The sequence below is a fragment of the Mastigoproctus giganteus genome, chromosome 6 (genome assembly GCF_048544385.1).
Source record: "Mastigoproctus giganteus isolate SK-2022 chromosome 6, ASM4854438v1, whole genome shotgun sequence".
Taxonomy (NCBI): domain Eukaryota; kingdom Metazoa; phylum Arthropoda; class Arachnida; order Uropygi; family Thelyphonidae; genus Mastigoproctus; species Mastigoproctus giganteus.
In genome coordinates, this window is record NC_143580.1 from 74,049,944 (window position 1) to 74,069,717 (window position 19,774).

A 19,774-nucleotide genomic window follows, 5' to 3' on the forward strand; every position below is an offset into this window, starting at 1 on the left:
TAAATAACATATTAAAACTCAAAGGTTATTAAAAAAAATTAATTGAAATAAAACTTACACAAGCAATACTGTTTCATTTTAGATGGATAATTTTTTAATCAGAGGAAGTGGAGAGGAAATCTTGTATTGGGCCTGTTTTTTTGTTAAAGAATAAATGTAAGGTCAGTTGCCCGGTCTGCTTTTTGTCACCCTCTGCACTTCTTTTCTAAAATAAATCCATAATCGTCATCAGATCATCCAATTTTTTTGAATGCGCAATTTCTCTTCAAACCTGGATCCAGTTTTGTTAAAATTTGTTTTGATGCCCAGAATTTGAAAATGTCCAGTTTTATTTCAATATTTAATTCTTTGTGTTTTATAGAAACACTAATGCATTTTATTTTTCATTGTTTACAGTACATGTATTTATATAATACTATTTGTATATAGGAACCGCATATAAATTTTTATTCAATACAAAACAGATAACAAATCGATATAGGCAAATAGGCAACATGTGCTCACAGCAACTACAAAATGAAATCATAGTGAGAAAAAGTGAAACATGGCAGCATGAGGGTTTCACATGCCACCATGTGAAACCCACTTTTGTGCACATAATTAATTGCAGACAAGGCATCAAATAAATATGCACATAACATGAAATTTGTGTTGTAACATGGCACATTATAGCAAGAGCTGTAAAGTAACCCTCTCAAAATAGCCACCGAAACAAATGTCTATTGACCTTTCATATTTATGGTTGGAATCAATAATGAGGTGCTTTGGTCAACAAAATTAAGGATGTAATTTTGTTGATACATGATCTAAAGCACCATCTTTTTTGCAGTATCCTGCAATCAAATAAAAGTTGTAATTTTTATATTATATTTAACAAATTCCATGAACACACAATTTTATCAGTGTGTGTTAACAGAAATTAGCGATCAAGAATAGGAAATAAAGTATACAAAATGCAAAGAACATAAAAAAGTGAATTAGAAATTCTTAAAGTTTGATTTAAGATCTTTAGCTATTTTTAGAACCTAAAAAGGTTTCAAAACTACAGTATCTTTCAATTTATGAATAATAAATTTATGTTATGTTATTTGGTTTTTAGGAGCATTAGCAACTAAGGCCATATTGCTCCGGGAATATGCGGTGGTCATTCCCTTGACCTTTCCGCATCCTCCATAAATTTATGAACAAGTATTTTTAATTATATATATTCACATTTATGAGCCTGAAACTGAACTCAGAAACTTCTGCTCAACTTCAAACTCCACAAGAAGTCACCATTTGAAAGTAAAACAAATGGGAATATAATACTTTTAACATTTATTTACTTTGCATATGCAATACGTATAAATAAAATCATCATCTATCTTAAAAGGAAATAAGACTGCTCAGAAATTCATTAGAACAAAATTATCTAATAACAATTATATGTGTATGTGTGCATGCACATATATGAGAGGAGGTTGAAAAGTTTTAAGCCTCTTATAGAAGGAATGCAGGAAAGTTGTGAAAATCCATATATTTTTCAACATAGTCTTCCTTTCAGTAAAAGGATTTTCTGGGATGATCAACTAGCTTTCTTAACCTGCTTAAATAAAATTCAGAAGATTTTGACTCAAAACAATTGCTGACTGCATCCAAAACAGCACTGTCAAATTCTGTCCTTTCAAGTTCTTTTTCAGATTTGGGAATAGAAACTAGTCTGATGGAGCCAAATAAATGGAAATCATGCCCCAGACTAGAGCAGCAAAGCAACATGCACAAAGTAGTGGGAGTGCTGTGGCTCAGGAGAGAACTAAAGGAGGTGATTCCCCAACATATCACAGCCTAAAGAAATGTGCAACTTGTGAAATGTTTGCAGACTTTCTGGAACAGGACATGATATTGCCAAGGAGGATGTCTTTGTGTGATGTAAGCAGTGTGAAGAAGTTGAGCCCCAACTCAGAGTTGTTATGGACCTTTATGAAAGCTTGAAGAACAGGGTAGATGACCTGACACAGAAACTAGTTATTGTCAGTGACTCTACTGTCAGGGAGATGGGAAATATATTGTCCAAAAAGGATAGGTGGAATAGGACCAGAGTACGATGGCTCCGTAGCCGAGTGGTCAGGAGTGGGAGTGCAGTAGCACACGCTCTTTGAGTAGACCAGGGTTCAAGCCCCTGACTGCTGAATATGGTCGATCTGCCAGCCCGCACCAGACCAGCGTGGCAGATTATGGTTCATTTCCCCTCAGCATGAATTGTTGAGGAGGCTTCCATCCTGCAGTGGGTTGATAATGGCTGCACTTTACCTTTTATGTCTGCCAGCGCCAAAAGTTGATGATCTTGTAGAGCAGCAGATATCATCTTTTAAGGGCCCAAAGGGTGTTACTGCTGCACCCGATGGCATTAACGACATTAAGAGATCTGCGGACTTACTTAACAAGTACAGGTCACTAGATCGTAGATATAGCTTAGCTTAAGTTATATCATCAGTCAAGTACAGGTCAATGTTAAACAAAGTCAAGAGTTAGGGTTAAATTTGAAAGTGTCTGCAATTCTGCCCAGACACAATATGAGGGAGTATATCATGAGAGCCTTGCCAATCTCTATGGACCAGGAGAGATTGCGCAAGGCTCGTGGTGGTAGAATTTTTCTCAGCGTGGTCTCTGCTTATTAACAGGAGAGATCGTTTCTATAGGAATAGGATACACTTCAATGGAAAGGGTGCAAGAATATTTGCTGATGCTATCCAGGCAGTGTTAAGTGGGTAGGAAAACTGCTAGCTTGGGTAGAATCACAGACAAATAGATTAAAGGTAGCCACAGGCAGAAGTGAAAGTGATTCTTGCACTACTATTGGAATGAGCAGCAGCCTGGAAAGCGAGGTACTGGGGATTTCAAGGGCAGCTGGGAGTCATCACGGAACAAGTAAATATGTGGGTTGTGTTAGGGCAACAGTTCCCAACCGGTGGTTCGCAAACCCCAAGGGGTTCGCAAAAGTGTTTCAGGGGTATTGGTATTGGTATGGTTATTTCTGGCGCAAGGGCTACTTAGGCCATATTGCGCCTATAAATGAGATGAGGATTACATGGTGTCTGTAAAAACAGTTAGAAACAATTATACAGATTTATCCGTTTTAAGAAGCAGAAAAATTCCGGGAGATTTGCATCGTTACCTATGAGCTGCTGGAGTGTTAAAGGTTCTTGAAGATTTTGAAGATTACTGAATGAAGCTTTTCGGGTATTGGTATTGGTATGGTTATTTCTGGCGCAAGGGCTACTTAGGCCATATTGCGCCTATAAACGAGATGAGGATTTCACAGTGTCTGTAAAAACAGTTAGAAACAATTACACAGATTTATGCGTTTTAAGAAGCGGAAAAATTCCGGGAGATTTGCATCATTACCTATGAACTGTTGGAGTGTCAAAGGTTGTTGAAGATTACTGAATGAAGCTTTTCGGGCATCAGTGTATAAGGTACATTCAACGAGTATGTGCTTTATTGTGAGAACAGAGTTGCACTGCATACACTGCGGAGGATCATTTCCTGTAAGAAGAAAAATATGGGTGAGCTGACTGTGCCCGATCCGGGCTCTAGCCAGGATGACTTCTTCCTTTCTGTTTACAGAAAAACTGGAAACCCATAACTGTGGTTCAGGTTTTATTTCACGGAGCTTGTTATTCAGTTCAGATTGCCATAGAAGTGTCCATTGTTCTTTACATGTATTTCTTATATGGGAACTGTAGTCCATATATGGAACATAGTAACCTGGCGATGCTATGTTGGATGAATGTTTGGCTGCATAGTCTGCTTTTTCATTCCCTGATATCCCAGTGTGACCTGGGATCCAGCAAAAGATGACAACTTGTTGGTGATCATGGATATGCATTAGTTGAGATTTTATAGATTTTATTAAGGGATGCGTTGTTGAGGAGGAATTTTGCAAGGCCAAGATTGAACTCTGTGAGTCACTATATATTACACTTTTTTGGATGGACAGTTGGAGAATGTTTTCTAAGGCAAGCTTGATAGCATATAATTCAGCTGTATAACTGCCGCATTCGGTGGGAAGTTGTTGTTGTTGTTATTGTTGTTATTTGGTTTTTAGGAGCATTAGCAACTAAGGCCATATTGCTCCGGGATATGCGGTGGTCATTCCCTGAATGACCTTTCCGCATCCTCCGTATTTGGTGGTGACGGGCTCGAACCCCGGTCTAATCAAGAAGCATGTGCTACGCACTGCTGCTCCTTCCCACCTGGCTACGGAGGCGCCTTCGGTGGGAAGTGAAACAGAGATAGTGTTGAAGGGAAAGACAGCTGCAGCACCGACTTTACTACCAGACTTTGATCCATCAGTGTATACTTGCGTAAAATTTTGGTAATTTTGTGTGTGAGCGGCATGCAGTTGCTGTATATTGGTATTTGCAAGCGAATGTTTTCCCCAGTTTAAGAAATAGCTGTCACAGGATGCTTTAATAAAGGACCATGGAGGATCTGAACTGTTCAGATCATGGAGGATTTTGTCCAGATGTATATTCCAATTTTGTGATAATTCCTGTAATCTGATGCCAGCAGGTCGAACTGCTCTAGGTTTATTTCTGTAGTACATTGGGAACTGTGGATTGTTAAGTATTGGCAAATTGGGGTGAGAAGGCAGACTTTGAATTTTGGCTGCATAGTTCAGAAGTAACATCTTTCTCCTGAGGCTGAGCGGAGGTTCATGGGCTTCGATATAAATACTTTGCACTGGCGATGTTCTATAAGCGCCTACAGCAATTCTGAGGGCAGAATGTTGAATAGGGGCAAGACGTGCTAGCACGCTTTCCCTAGCAGAATCATACACCGGGACGCCATAATTAAGGCGAGATCTGATCAGGGCTCTGTACAAGTGAAGTAAGGTGTACCGATCTGCACCCCATGATGTAGAAGAGATAATTCTTAATAAATTCATTTTTTTCTGGCAAGCAGTCCTTAGATGTGTGATATATTCTAAGAAGTTCAGTTTATTATCAAAAATTAAACCAAGGAGACGAATGCTATTCACCACTGTGATGGGATGATTTGTTAGTTGTATCTCTGGATCTGGATGCATCTTTCGTTTATTACAAAAGTGAATGACTCTAGATTTCTGATAGGATAATCGGTAACCATTGTGTATCATCCATGACTCAATGTTATTTACAGATGTTTGCAGCTGCCTTTCGATAAAGCTCATGTTTTGCGAGCTGCAAGAGACAGTCAAATCATCAGTATAGAGGTAAGAGTTTACAGCTTTTGGAATATTTTTTGTCATCTGATTTATTCTAATTGCAAATAAGGTTGCACTGAGTACAGAGCCCTGCGGGACTCCTTCTTCTTGTATGTATGTTTGCGAAAGTACTTGCCGATAGCGAACTTGAAAGGTCCTGTGTTGTAAGAAATTCTGTATGAAGTACGGTAAGTGTCCTCTCAGGTCCAGGGAATGAAGATCTTTCAGGATACCAAACCGCCAAGTGGTGTCAAAGGCCTTCTCTATGTCGAGACATACCATTACTAGATGTTTGTTTTGGATAAACGCATTCCTGATGTCTGTTTCTGCTTTGATCATGAGATCTAGAGATGATCGTGTTTTCGGAAACCAAATTGATTGTCAGGGATAATATTTTGGGAATCAAGATACCACATTAGTCGACGGTGTATCATTTTTTCTATTGTTTTACTTAGGCAGCTTGTGAGCGAAATGGGTCTGTAATTGTTCGGAATAGAATGATCTTTCCCTGGTTTGGGTATCGCCAGTACAAAAGCATGACGCCAGAAGCTGGGGAAGGAATGTTCCATAAATATGCGATTGTAGAAGGTCAGTAGCGAAGATAATGATTTATTGTCTAGATGTTGTAACATTATGTAGTATATTCCATCCAGGCCAGCAGCACTGTTCTTAGAGGTGGATAAAGCTTCTTGAAGTTCTACCAAAGTAAGAGGTGTATTGTATTGGAAAGAGGATGTAGTTCTAAATTTCGGATGGGATTTTTCTGCTACAGCTTTAATCTTTTGAAAAGATGGATCATATGCCGTAGAGTCAGACAACTGTGAAAATACCGTCCCTAGAGCATTTGCAATCTCTGCAGGAGTAGATAGCTCCTGTCCATTCACGGTGAAAAGTGGGGACGACAGAGGGGGAAATTTACCATTTAATTGTCTTATTTTCCTCCAAATAATTCTTACATCAGTATTTTCATTAATTGTAGTTGCGAATCGAACCCAAGAGTCTCTTTTTGCTTTCTTTCTAATATGACGGGCTTTAGCTCTAATTTTCTTGTAATTTATAAGATTAGTGGTGGTAGGATGTTTGCGGAATAAATTCCACGCACGGTTTTTTTCTTTTTTTATATTCTTACAGTCCTCGTTCCACCAATAATTTCTGTTTCTACGAATGCTTGACTTTGATTGTGGGATGGCAGTGGATGCAGCTGCTAGAATCTGTTTTGTAATATGGTCGGCAACTGTGTCAATCGGATGAGATTTGATGATCTGACTGTCGAAGGATACGTTAGTGGTATACTTTGCCCAGTCTGCCTTGGAAAATTTCCAATTTGTGTGAGTTTCTGAAGGTATGCAGTGTTTTCAATTTTACATATTATAGGGTAGTGGTCACTATTGAGTGGATCATCCAGAGCTGTCAACTGGATACTAGGGAAAAGGATTGGAGAGCAGATAGAGAGATCTATTGAAGAGACTGTTCCTGTTGGGAGGTGGAGGTAGGTTGGTGAACCAGTATTTAATATGGTTAGATTTCGTCTTTCAATAAGCATTTTGATGATTTTTCCACGTCCGTCTGTATTGGAAGAACCCCACAATGGATGGTGTCCATTGAAGTCACCCAATAAGCAGAAAGGGGTTGGCAACTGCTGAATGAGATCTTCAAGTTCATGTATGGTACAAGGGCGACTGGGTGGCAGGTAGATTGAAGCAAGTGTTAGGGTAACGCCAATGGCTATTCGTGTGGCAACAATTTCAACAGTGGTTTGCAACTGAATGCGTTTGCAGGGTACTCTTCCATCTATAAGTATCGCTACCCCTCCGTGAGCATTATTAGTAGCAGGTCTGTCTTGCCGAAAGAGAGTAATTTTTTATCGAAGTAGACACCTGAGGTGTTAAATATGTCTCTTGTAAACAGATTCCAATTGGTTTATAACGCTTAATTATCTCGTGGATGTCGTCGATATTGCTGCAAAAGCCTCTACAGTTCCATTGGATGATGTTTTTCATTGTTTGGATTTAAATGAGGAAGCTGTGTCTGTCTGCTTTTTTGAAGTCTGTTTCTGTCGGTCAATTTTTATTTTGTCTCTCTTTGAAAATATTGGTCTGGCATCTATTACATCTTCTGGATGAATTTCCAGAATGGTTTCCGTTTCTTCATGAGAGCAAGTCTCATTCGTGTCCATGAAGAAAGATTCCGCATGCTGCTTGTTACCGGGATCAGAGTTTTCTGTTTGAGTAGATCTTACAGGAGTTGTAAGAGTAACAGGAGGTATCGTGACTGGTGTGTTATTCGATCTATTAGAAGTCTGTTGCTTTGAGGACTGAGGTACAGTAGAGAGTAAAGTTCGAGCCCATTCAGAAATAGAGATGCTTGGCGGGATTGATGTATCTGTTTGAACTGATATTGAGTGAAATGTTTGAGCAGCGTCGGCATATGTACGTTTTGGCATCGGTATTAGTTGCTGTAATTGTTTTCTGGCTTCGGAAAATGAGACTTTCTTTTCTATCTTGTATTTTTGAATTTTTTTCTCATATTTCCACTGATCGCATGTTTTTGAGAAAGCTGGGTGATTGCCTTTACAATTAGGGCAAAGTGAGGACTGCGATTTACAATCAGCTTGGGCATGTTCCTTCGATCCACAGTTAGGGCATACTGCATCGCCTCTACAGACAGTTTGGGAATGTCCAAATTTTTGACATTTATAACACCTTAGCGGGTTTGGGATATACGGGCGAATGCGGCAATTCAAATACCCAGCTTTTACTGATGATGGTAGGTTGGGTGAGCTAAATGTCAGTATGATACTGCGAGTTGGAATAAGTTCGCCATCTTTCTTAATCATGATTCCCTTCGCTTGTATGACCTTCTGATCCTGCAATTCGTTGACAATTTCCTCTTCTGAAACATTCATTAGGTCCCATTCTGAGATAACACCCTTGGAGGTATTGAGTGTTGCATGTGGTGACACCTTAACAGGGATTCCATTGAATGTTGTGAGCTAGAGAAGGTACTCTGAATGTTTAGAGCTTGTAGTCTCAACCAACAGATCGCCAGATTTGAGACGGCGCACCATTTTGGGGGAACCTGCTACATTTTCCAGACACTTTTGTATGAGGAATGGCGATAGATTGCCTAGGGCCTGGTTCGCTAAGGAATGCAGGATCAGGAATCTTGGATGTTCTATTAGGGAATCATCCGTCTTCAGTCTCTTTCGGTTGGTTTTGTCATCATTAGGTAGATGCAAATCCTTTGAATTTGGATTTGCTGTCTGGATCGGGGGAAAGTTTTCAAAGTCCATGTTTTGCTCCTTTTGGCCCTGGGGGTTTGCTTTACAACCCAGGTTTCCGGCCCCGCCACGGGGAGGCAGGAGCAGTGCCACAAGGTGACCAAGCGGCTGGGTTAGGAAGTTAGTATTAATATAAAAAGAAACAGAAAGGTGGTTTTCCTTCCTGGGCCTTTGCCTACTTCTTGTAGTGTGAAAGAGCTACTGTGATCGGGAAATCAAGAAAAACGGTTGTTGAAACAAAAAATAGAATCTATTCGCTGAAAATCTCTTTAGAAAAAACGCTTTTACAGACGCACTAGAATCGCTTGGCCACGGAACGCTTGGCACCCGGGGCCAGCTTTTCAGGCATCAGTGTATAAGGTACATTCAACGAGTATGTGCTTTATTGTGAGAACAGAGTTGCAGTAATACACACTGCGGAGGATCGTTTCCTGTAAGAAGAAAAATATGGGTGAGCTGACTGTGCCCGATCTGGGCTCTAGCCAGGATGACTTCTTCCTTTCTGTTTGCACAAAAACTGGAAGCCCGTAACTGTGGTTCAGGTTTTATTTCACGGAGCTTGTTATTCAGTTCAGATTGCCATAGAAGTGTCCATTGTTCCTTACATGTATTTCTTATATGGGATCTGTAGTCCATATATGGAACATAGTAATCTGGGGATGCTATGTTGGATGAATGTTTGGCTGCATAGTCTGCTTTTTCATTCCCTGATATCCCAGTGTGACCTGGGATCCATCAAAAGATGACTACTTGCTGGTGATCATGGATATGCATTAGTTGAGATTTTATAGATTTTATTAAGGGATGCGTTGCTGAGGAGGAATTTTGCAAGGCTAAGACTGAACTCTGTGAGTCACTATATATTACACTTTTTTGGATGGACAGTTGGAGAATGTTTTCTAAGGCAAGCTTGATAGCACATAATTCAGCCGTATAACTGCCGCATTCGGTGGGAAGCGAAACAGAGATAGTGTTAAAGGGAGAGACAGCTGCAGCACCGACTTTACTACTAGACTTTGATCCATCAGCGTATACTTGCGTAAAATTTGGGTAATTTTGTGTGTGACCAGCATGCAGTTGCTGTATATTGGTATTTGCAAGCAAATGTTTTCCCCAATTTAAGAAATAGCTGTCACAGGATGCTTTAATAAAAGACCATGGAGGATCTGAACTGTTCAGATCATGGAGGATTTTGTCCAGATGTATATTCTAAGTTCGTGATAATTCCTGTAATCTGATGCCAGCAGGCCGAACTGCTCTAGCTTTATTTCTGTAGTACATTAGGAATTGTGGATTGTTAAGTATTGGCCAATTGGGGTGAGAAGGCAAACTTTGAATTTTGGCTGCATAATTCAGAAGTAACATCTTTTTCCTGAGGCTGAACGGAGGTTCATGGGCTTCGATATAAAGAATTTGCACTGACGATGTTCTATAAGCGCCTACAGCAATTCTGAGGGCAGAATGTTGAATAGGGGCAAGGCATGCTAGCACGCTTTCCCTAGCAGAATACATCGATTATGGCGCCCTCACCAGGGCGCCATAATCGAGGCGAGATCTGATTAGGGCTCTGTACAAGTGAAGTAAGGTGTAACGATCTGCACCCCATGATGTAGAAGAGATAATTCTTAATAAGTCCATTTTTTTCTGGCAAGCAGTCCTTAGATGTGTGATATATTCTAAGAAGTTCAGTTTATTATCAAAAATTAAACCAAGGAGACGAATGCTATTCACCACTGTGATGGGATGATTTGTTAGTTGTATCTCTGGATCTGGATGCATCTTTCGTTTATTACAAAAGTGAATGACTCTAGATTTCTGATAGGATAATCGGTAACCATTGTGTATCATCCATGACTCAATGTTATTTACAGATGTTTGCAGCTGCCTTTCGATAAAGCTCATGTTTTGCGAGCTGCAAGAGACAGTCAAATCATCAGCATAGAGGTATGAGTTTATAGCTTTTGGAATATTTTTTGTCATCTGATTTATTCTAATTGCAAATAAGGTTGCACTGAGTACAGAGCCCTGCGGGACTCCTTCTTCTTGTATGTATGTTTGCGAAAGTACTTGCCGATATCGAACTTGAAAGGTCCTGTGTTGTAGGAAATTCTGTATGAAGTACGGTAAGTGTCCTCTCAGGTCCAGGGAATGAAGATCTTTCAGGATACCAAACTGCCAAGTGGTGTCAAAGGCCTTCTCTATGTTGAGACATACAATTACTAGATGTTTGTTTTGGATAAATGCATTCCTGATGTCTGTTTCTGCTTTGATCATGAGATCTAGAGATAATCGGTGTTTTCGGAAACCAAATTGATTGTCAGAGATAATATTTTGGGAATCAAGATACCACGTTAGTCGACAGTGTATCATTTTTTCTATGGTTTTACTTAAGCAGCTTGTGAGCGAAATGGGTCTGTAATTATTCGGAATAGAATGATCTTTCCCTGGTTTGGGTATCGCCAGTACAAAAGCATGACACCAGAAGCTGGGGAAGGAATCCTCAATAAATATGTGATTGTAGAAGGTCAGTAGCGAAGATAATGATTTATTGTCTAGATGTTGTAGCATTATGTAGAATATTCCATCCGGGCCAGCAGCACTGTTCTTAGCGGTGGATAAAGCTTCTTGAAGTTCTACCAAAGTAAGAGGTGTATTGTATTGGAAAGAGGATGTAGTTCTAAATTTCGGATGGGATTTTTCCGCTAAAGCTTTAATCTTTTGAAATGATGGATCATATGCCGTAGAGTCAGACAACTGTGAAAATACCGTCCCCAGAGCATTTGCAATCTCTGCAGGAGTAGATAGCTCCTGCCCATTCATGGTGAAAAGTGGGGACGACAGAGGGGGAAATTTACCATTTAATTGTCTTATTTTTCTCCAAATAATTCTTACATCCGTATTTTTATTAATTGTAGTTGCAAATCAAACCCAAGAGTCTCTTTTTGCTTTTTTCCTAATATGACGGGCTTTAGCTCTAATTTTCTTGTAATTTATTAGTGGTGGTAGGATGTTTGCAGAATAAATTCCATGCACGGTTTTTTTCTTTTTTTATATTCTTACAGTCCTCGTTCCACCAATAATTTCTGGTTCTACAAGTGCTTGACTTTGATTGTTGGATGGCAGTGGATGCAGCTGCTAGACTCTGTTTTGTAATATGGTCGGCAACTGTGTCAATCGGATGAGATTTGATGATCTGACTGTCGAAGGATACGTTAGTGGTATACTTTGCCCAGTCTGCCTTGGAAAATTTCCATTTCGTGTGAGTTTCTGAAGGTATGCAGTATTTTCAATTTTACATATTATAGGGTAGTGGTCACTGTTGAGTGGATCAATCCAGAGCTGTCCACTGGATACTAGGGAAAAGGATTGGAGAGCAGATAGAGAGATCTATTGAAGAGACTGTTCCTGTTGGGAGGTGGAGGTAAGTTGGTGAACCAGTATTTAATATGGTTAGATTTCGTCTTTCAATAAGCATTTCGATGATTTTTCCACGTCCGTCTGTATTAGAAGAACCCCACAATGGATGGTGTCCATTGAAGTCACCCAATAAGCAGAAAGGGGTTGGCAACTGCTGAATGAGATCTTAGAGTTCGTGTATGGTACAAGGGCGACTGGGTGGCAGGTAGATTGAAGCAAGTGTTAGGGTAATGCCAATAGCTATTTGCGTGGCAACAATTTCAACAGTAGTTTGCAACTGAATGCGTTTGCAGGGTATGCTTCCATCTATAAGTATGGCTACCCCTCCATGAGCATTATTAGTAGCAGGTCTGTCTTGCCGAAAGAGAGTGTAATTCTTTATCAAAGTAGACACCTGAGGTGTTAAATGTCTCTTGTAAACAGATTCCAATTGGTTTATAATGCTTAATTATCTCGTGGATGTCATCGATATTGCTGCGAAAGCCTCTGCAGTTGCATTGGATGATGTTTTTCATTGTTTAGTTTTAGTAAAATAATAAGAGGAGTTTACCTCAATATAGTACGTAGAACACTTCCATATGATTATGAATCAGAGCTGTAATACTCAATATGTTCTACGTTGATAATAATATTATCAACGTAGAACATATTGAGTATTACAGCTCTGATTCATACTATCCAAATAAACTGTTTGGTTTTAAATGATGAAGCTGTCTGTCTGCTTTTTAGAAATCTGTTTCTGTTGGTCAATTTTTATTTTGTCTCTCTTTGAAAATATTGGTCTGGCCTCTATTACATCTTCTGGATGAATGTCCAGAATGGTTTCCGTTTCTTCATGAGAGCAAGTCTCATTTGTGTCCATGAAGAAAGATTCAGCATGCTGCTTTTTACCAGGATCAGAGTTTTCTGTTTGACTAGATCTTACAGGAGTTGTATGAGTAACAGGCGGTATCATGACCGGTGTGTTATTATATCTATTCGAAGTCTGTTGCTTTGAGGACTGAGGTACAGTGGAGAGTAAAGTTCGAGCCCATTCAGAAATAGAGATGCTTGGCGGGATTGATGTATCTGTTTGAACTAATATTGAGTGAAATTTCTGAGCAGCATCGGCATATGTACGTTTTGGCATCGGCATTATTTGCTGTAATTGTTTTTTGGCTTCAGAAAATGAGACTTTCTTTTCTATCTTGTATTTTTGGATTTTCTTCTCGTATTTCCACTGTTCACATGCTTTTGAGAAGGCTGGGTGATTGCCCTTACAATTAGGGCAAAGTGAGGACTGCGATTTACAATCGGCTTGGGCATGTTCCTTCGATCCACAATTAGGGCATACTGGATTACCTCTACAGACAGTTTGGGAATGTCCAAATTTTTGACATTTATAACACCTTAGCGGGTTTGGGATATACGGGCGAATGCAGCAGTTCAAATACCCGGCTTTTACTGATGATGGTAGGTTGGGCGAGCTAAATGTCAGTATGATACTGCGAGTTGGAATAAGTTCGCCATCTTTCTTAATCATAATTCTCTTCGCTTGTATGACTTTCTGATCCTGCAATTCGTTGACAATTTCCTCTTCTGAGACATTCATTAGGTCCCATTCTGAGATAACACCCTTGGAGGTATTGAGTGTTGCGTGGTGACACCTTAACAGGGATTCCATTGAATGTTGTGAGCTTGAAGAGGTACTCTGAATGTTTAGAGCTTGTAGTCTCAACTAACAGATCGCCAGATTTGAGACGGCGCACCATTTTGGGGGAACCTGCTACATTTTCCAGATACTTTTGTATGAGGAATGGCAATAGATTGCTTAGGGCCTGGTTCGTTAAGGAATGCAGGATCAGGAAACTTGGACGTTCTATCAGGGAGTCATCCGTCTTCAGTCTCTTTCGGTTGGTTTTGTCATCATTAGGTAGATGCAAATCCTTTGAATTTGGATTTGCTGTCTGAATCGGGGCAAAGTTTTCAAAGTCCATGTTTTGCTCCTTTTGGCTCTGGGGGTTTGCTTTACCACCCAGGTTTCCGGCCCCGCCACGGGGAGGCAGGAGCAGTGCCACAAGGTGAACAAGCAGCTTGAGTTAGGAAGTTAGTATTAATATAAAAAGAAACAGAAAGGTAGTTTTCCTTTCTGGGCCTTTGCCTACTTCTTGTAGTGCGAAAGAGCTACTTTGATAGAGAAATCAAGAAAAACGCTTGTTGAAACAAAAAGTAGTATCTATTTGCTGAAATCTCTTTAGAAAAAACGCTTTTAGAGACGCACTAGAATCGCTTGGCCACGGAACGCTTGGCACCTGGGGCCGTGTTCCAGGGGATTTGCACTTAAAATTCTGTAATGACGTCTGGTTAGATTTACATAGGTATATTTTTGAAAACTACAAAATATAACTAATAATAAACAATAAAGTAAAATAAAAATAAAATGAAATGAAAAGTCAAGAATTGGCAAAGAAATAAACCACATCTCCCACAGTTCCTTATAATTAGTTTACTGTGTTATAGTATATCATGTTAAATAAATGTTTTCCATACTAAATTTTTTTTCATTCTCAAGGACCATTCTTATGTAACTTTTTTTTTTTTTTAAAACCTAAAATACTTAGCACCATGCATGGGTTGAAAAGATAAAGAAGATACTTGTTGACATTAGACTCCAACTTCTGTAGATTGTAATTTTCAGGAAATAAGTATGAAGTAAGGTTGTTCCAGAAAATAGAAGTTGAATGAATAAAGGAGGAAGAAGGAAAGTTGGTTCTGAGTTTGAACTTGGACAAGTAAAAGGATGTTAACTGGTTGTGGCACGTGTTCGAACTGCTTTGAAAGAGAGAGTGGGAATTATAGAAGCCAATTTAGAAGATGGTATTTGGTTTTTAGGAGCATTAGCAACTAAGGCCATATTGCTCCAGGCATATGTGTTGGTCATTCCCTGACCTTTCCACATCCTTCGTATTTGGTGGTCACAGGCTCGAACCCTGGTCTAATCAAGAAGCGTGTCAATTCAGAAGAACAGTGTCCATGGAAGTATTTAAAGAAAAGCCATGCAACAGAAACAGAACGTCTCTGAAATAAAGAGTGGAGAGACTCTATTAGAGATGAGACATTAATTAACCTAACTGCCCTCTTTTTAATGGAACCTAGGAGCCTGAGAGAAGTTTTGGGGCACCGCCCCAGATGTGGGGACAATATTCCACGGTAGGGCAGATTTGCGATTTCTACAGGATCAATAACTGTCTGGAAGAAAAGTAACGCTGAGAGCAAAAGAGAAAACTCAGTTTCTAAGATGCAGAGGAAGCAATATATGCAATGTGCTTTACACCAAGAGAGATTAGAAGTCAAAGTAATCCCCAAGGTCTTGCCTAGAAATCGGAGCGTCATCGAAGATAAACATAGGACCAGAAGAATCCATTTTGCGAGATATAAGACAGGACTAAGTTTTAGGATTGAAATTAAGTTATCTTTGCCCAACTGGAGAATTACCTGGAGATTAGCAATTAAGGATTTGGCAGTGGATAATCAAGAAGTTTAAGCTGATTGTGCAGGGGAAAGTTTCTCAAACTGAAAGATGGAATGCAGTGTGCTATCGTGAGCAAAACTAAGGATAGAATTTCCGGTCAACAGAAAAAGGTCATTAATATACAAGAGGAAAAGAGTGTGAGAAAGAACTGAACCTTGGGGAACACCAGCATTAGTGGTGAGCGGTCAGAGAGAAAAACTGGATACCAAATTGCAAAAAATAGCTGGAAAACCATACGATGGAAGCTTATTTAAAAGATCTTTATGTCAAACACGATCAAAAGCCTTTGAAATGCCAAGTGCAATGGCTTGAGTTTCACCAAACTTTTCCATTGAATTTGTACGTAGATAGGTAACATAAGCCAGAATATCACCAGGGGAACAACAGTGACAATCGTTGATCAGATGAAAGATTTCCAGATAGTTTAAGAGTTGGCGGTTAATTGATTTCTCCATTATTTTAGAAAGAGTAGAAGTAATCGCAATTGGGATGATAACTGGATGGAAGGAATTTGTCACCCTTTTTAGGAGCTGGCTGGATATGAGCAAATTTCCAAGCAGAAGGAAAAACACCTCTGGAACAAGAAAGTAAAAAAAAAAAAAAAAAAAAATTTATGACACAAAACAGGAATAAGGGGGCACAGGTTTTGAGAACAAGGACCCGGAGCTTTCTTATCATCAGATTCGTCAAAATCCTTCTGACATCCTTTTGACGGAAGACCACAGGAGGCATTGAATGGAGTGTACTGGGAATGATCTGAGGTCATTTACCAAGATCATCAATACATGAGTTGGAAGAAACATAGGATGCTAGCTGGTCAGCTTTATCTTTAGCTGATGTGGCAACAGAACCATCTGGTTTTGACAGAGGTGGGAGCAGAGATGGGCAAAAATTGCGGCAATAGCTTTAGCAAGAGACCAGAATGCTGGCCTCTTGCCAGAATGGCTACCATTTGGACAAGATGCAAGGTTTCTGCTCTTAGCCTGTTCGAAATCTAGTTTGAGCTGATTAATAACAGCTTTACAAAGTATAAATGATACTTAATAATAATTTTTTATGATTATGCAATGTTGCATTTAAAATCATAGTATTGGAAATATTTTTTAATAAAAATTCAGAAATATAATACGATTTCAGAGAATATAGGCTTAGTGGTTCGCATTATCATTAAAAATATTATGTTGAAAGGGGTTCCCGATAAAAAAAATATTACGTTGAAAGGGGTTCCCGATAAAAAAAATATTACGTTGAAAGGGGTTCGCGAGTCAAAAAAGGTTGGGAACCGCTGTGTTAGGGTAACTAAGAGTAAGAATAGGTACAGCAATGCTAGGAGTATAGTAAAAGTGAATGTACACCAATGTTAGGAGTATAATAAATAAATTTGATGAAATTGAAGTGCTGGTCAAGCCATCAAAAACAGATATTGTTGGGCTATCAGAGACATGGTGCCACAAAGATATAAGCAGTGCAGAATTCGAATTTGGGGAGTAGAATGTGTAGAGGAAGGACAGACAGTAGAAGGGGAGGAGGGGTGATGCTGTTAGTTAAGAAACACATAAAATCTAAGGAAGTACATCTAGTTGACTTGGGTGGACAGTGCAGTGTTGAGTTGATTTTGTGTGACAGTACCACATGAAAAACCAAGTTGAGAGTATGAGTTTGTTATAGGTCTAATGACTCCGATGAGTACAATGAACAACTGTACAGGGAAATAGAGTGAGCCAGTAAATCTGATTGTCTTATAATGGGGGATTTTATCTTCCCAGATAGTTAGATTTTATCTTCCCAGTGGGTTGGTCACTCACACACCAGCAAGACTTTTGGATTTACTGGATGATTGTTTTCTATAGCAGCATGTTCAAGAGACAACCAGAGGGAGTAATACTCTTGATCTGATTATCAGCAATGATTATTTATGCATTAAGAATCTGCAGATAAAGAACACTAGGTGGCAGTGATCACAGTGTACTGATGTGGATTTACTTAAAGATGTAACTACCATCAGGGGTAAGGTGAAGAGTTTTTCTTTGTAGAGGTGACTACATTGGTCTCAGGGAGTTTTTAAATTCTTTACAGTAGGACCAAATCATGATGTTACCAACAGCAAATTCTAAAGGGGAAGCATTCAAGGAATTAATCTTGGAAGCTACTATGCTTAACATACCAACTAAGAAATACTGTTCAAAGTTTAGGCCTAAATCAATGTCAGATGACCTAATGAGACTCGTGGCAAGGAAGAAAAATTCATGGGAAGCATATAAATTATCAGGAGACTCAGATGCCTATGGTAGATATAAGCTAGTCTGTAATCAAGTCACAAAGGAGGTTAGGCTGACAAAAGCACATTGCTAGAAATATTTGGCAACCAATTCAAAGAAAAAAACAGTAAAGCTTCTTTACTTATGTAAACTCTGGAAGGAAGGGATTGTTGTTTATTCTTGTTTGTTTGTTATTTGGTTTTTAGGAGCATTAACAAATAAGGCCATATTGCTCCGGGATATGCGGTGGTCATTCCCTGACCTTTCCGCATCCTCCGTATTTGGTAGTGATGGGCTCGAACCCCGGTCTAATCAAGAAGCGTGTGCTACGCACTGCTGCTCCTTCCCACCTGGCTACGGAAGCACCTAGAAGGGGGATGAATCAGATTGGTCCACATGACATTGACGGTTTGATGAACCTGCTCAGGTAGCTGCCAAACTGAATGAATATTTTCCATCTGCATTCACACATGAGGAGGCCTGTAGGGCAGTTGAGGCCAGAAGTTTGTTAAACTCTGGCAGGGAGCTAAATGATTTTGTAATAACTGAGAGCAAAGTGGAGGAGAGATTGTTGAAATTGAACATAAGAAAGGCATCTGGGGGTGGATGAGATCTATTCAATTATATTAAAGAAAGCAGCAAAGAAAGTAAGCATACCTTCAGCCATGGAGATGTACAAAGGTGTCCCCAATTCACAAAGGGGGGATCAAAGGGTGACACAGGTAATTACAGACCTATTAGTCTAACATCTGTACCAGGGAAAATAATGGAGTCAGTGGTTAAAGAAGCGATGCAGGATCATCTAGACAAGATTGCAGTTATATTTCTGACACAGCATGGATTTGATAAGGGGAAGCCTTTTCTGACAAATTTGATTGGATACTTGATGTGGTCACAAAGGAACTGGATGCAAAGAATAATTCTGATATCATATACTTGGATTTTAGAAAAGCTTTTGATACTGTGGCACATGGAAGGCTATTGTACAAATTGGAGCAGTATGTCATTAAGGGCAAGTTGCTACAACGGATAAAAGGATGGTTGAATGGAAGAAGACAGAGAGTGCTTATCAATGAACACTGCTCTTCATGGACTAATGTTAATAGTGGAGTCACCCAGGATTCAGTGTTAGGCCCATTGTTGTTTTCGGTATTTATCAATGATACTGATGAAGGTATATCAGGGTTAATGTCTAAGTTTGCAGACAATACAAAGGTTGGCAGCATTTTTGTTAATGATAGCAATGATAGTATGCTACTGCAACAGGATCTGGAAAAGTTGAGAAGATGGGCTGAGAAGTGGCAACTGAAGTTTAACATTGACGAATGTAAAGTACTGCATATGGGTAGCAGTAATCTCCACTACCATAAGTGTAGTACCACCCAATTGATATCAACTGGGTAGTACTACACTTATGGTAGTGGAGAATGAAAAGGACCTGGGGGTAATTGTGCAGTCAGATACGAAGTTTTCTGAGCAGTGCAAAAAAGGCTGCAAGAGTCGCTCATGGTGTCTTATCAATGATATACAAGAATTTTGCTAGCACGGATAGTGGAGTGATTGTCCCCTTGTATAAGGCAATGGTCAGGCCAGTACAGTAAACCCCCGCTATTCGCGGTATCTGTATTCGCGGTTTCGCGTATTCGCGATCGCCGATTTAATATAAAATGAAACCTAAAAAAATGTGAATTTTAAAACGCCGTGAATATTTTCCGCCATAAAAAACATGGGCGTGGCTAAAATTATCTTTCCCAGTCAAAACAGCACTCAGTGGGTGGGGATGTTTCTCGCTAATCCTTGTTCAGTATGTGTTAAGCATGGAAGGTTTCGTCGTTTGATTTTAATTTATATGTTTATAAATTGAATAAATTTATAAATTGATATGCTTACAAAAATGATAACTCTACCGTTTTGCAGTGTAAAACAGACTTTTTCGAGTGCGTTAACGGAAGAAAGTGACTTTATTGTGGTCAAGTTCTTTCTAACCCCTACAAAAATATGGCTACGAATAAAAAGAGAAATGTGAAAATATCAAAGAAGGTGATGACACTAGCGAATAAAATTGAGTTATTAGACGAAAT

The 19,774-nt window shown here is 39.4% G+C and overlaps 1 protein-coding gene across 1 annotated transcript in view; it reads right to left on the reverse strand.

Moving 5' to 3' along the window:
* LOC150084411 (uncharacterized) overlaps positions 1-19,774 on the reverse strand; it is a 646,726-nt gene that overhangs the window by 325,146 nt on the left and 301,806 nt on the right. The gene's annotated exons all lie outside the window — the stretch shown is intronic.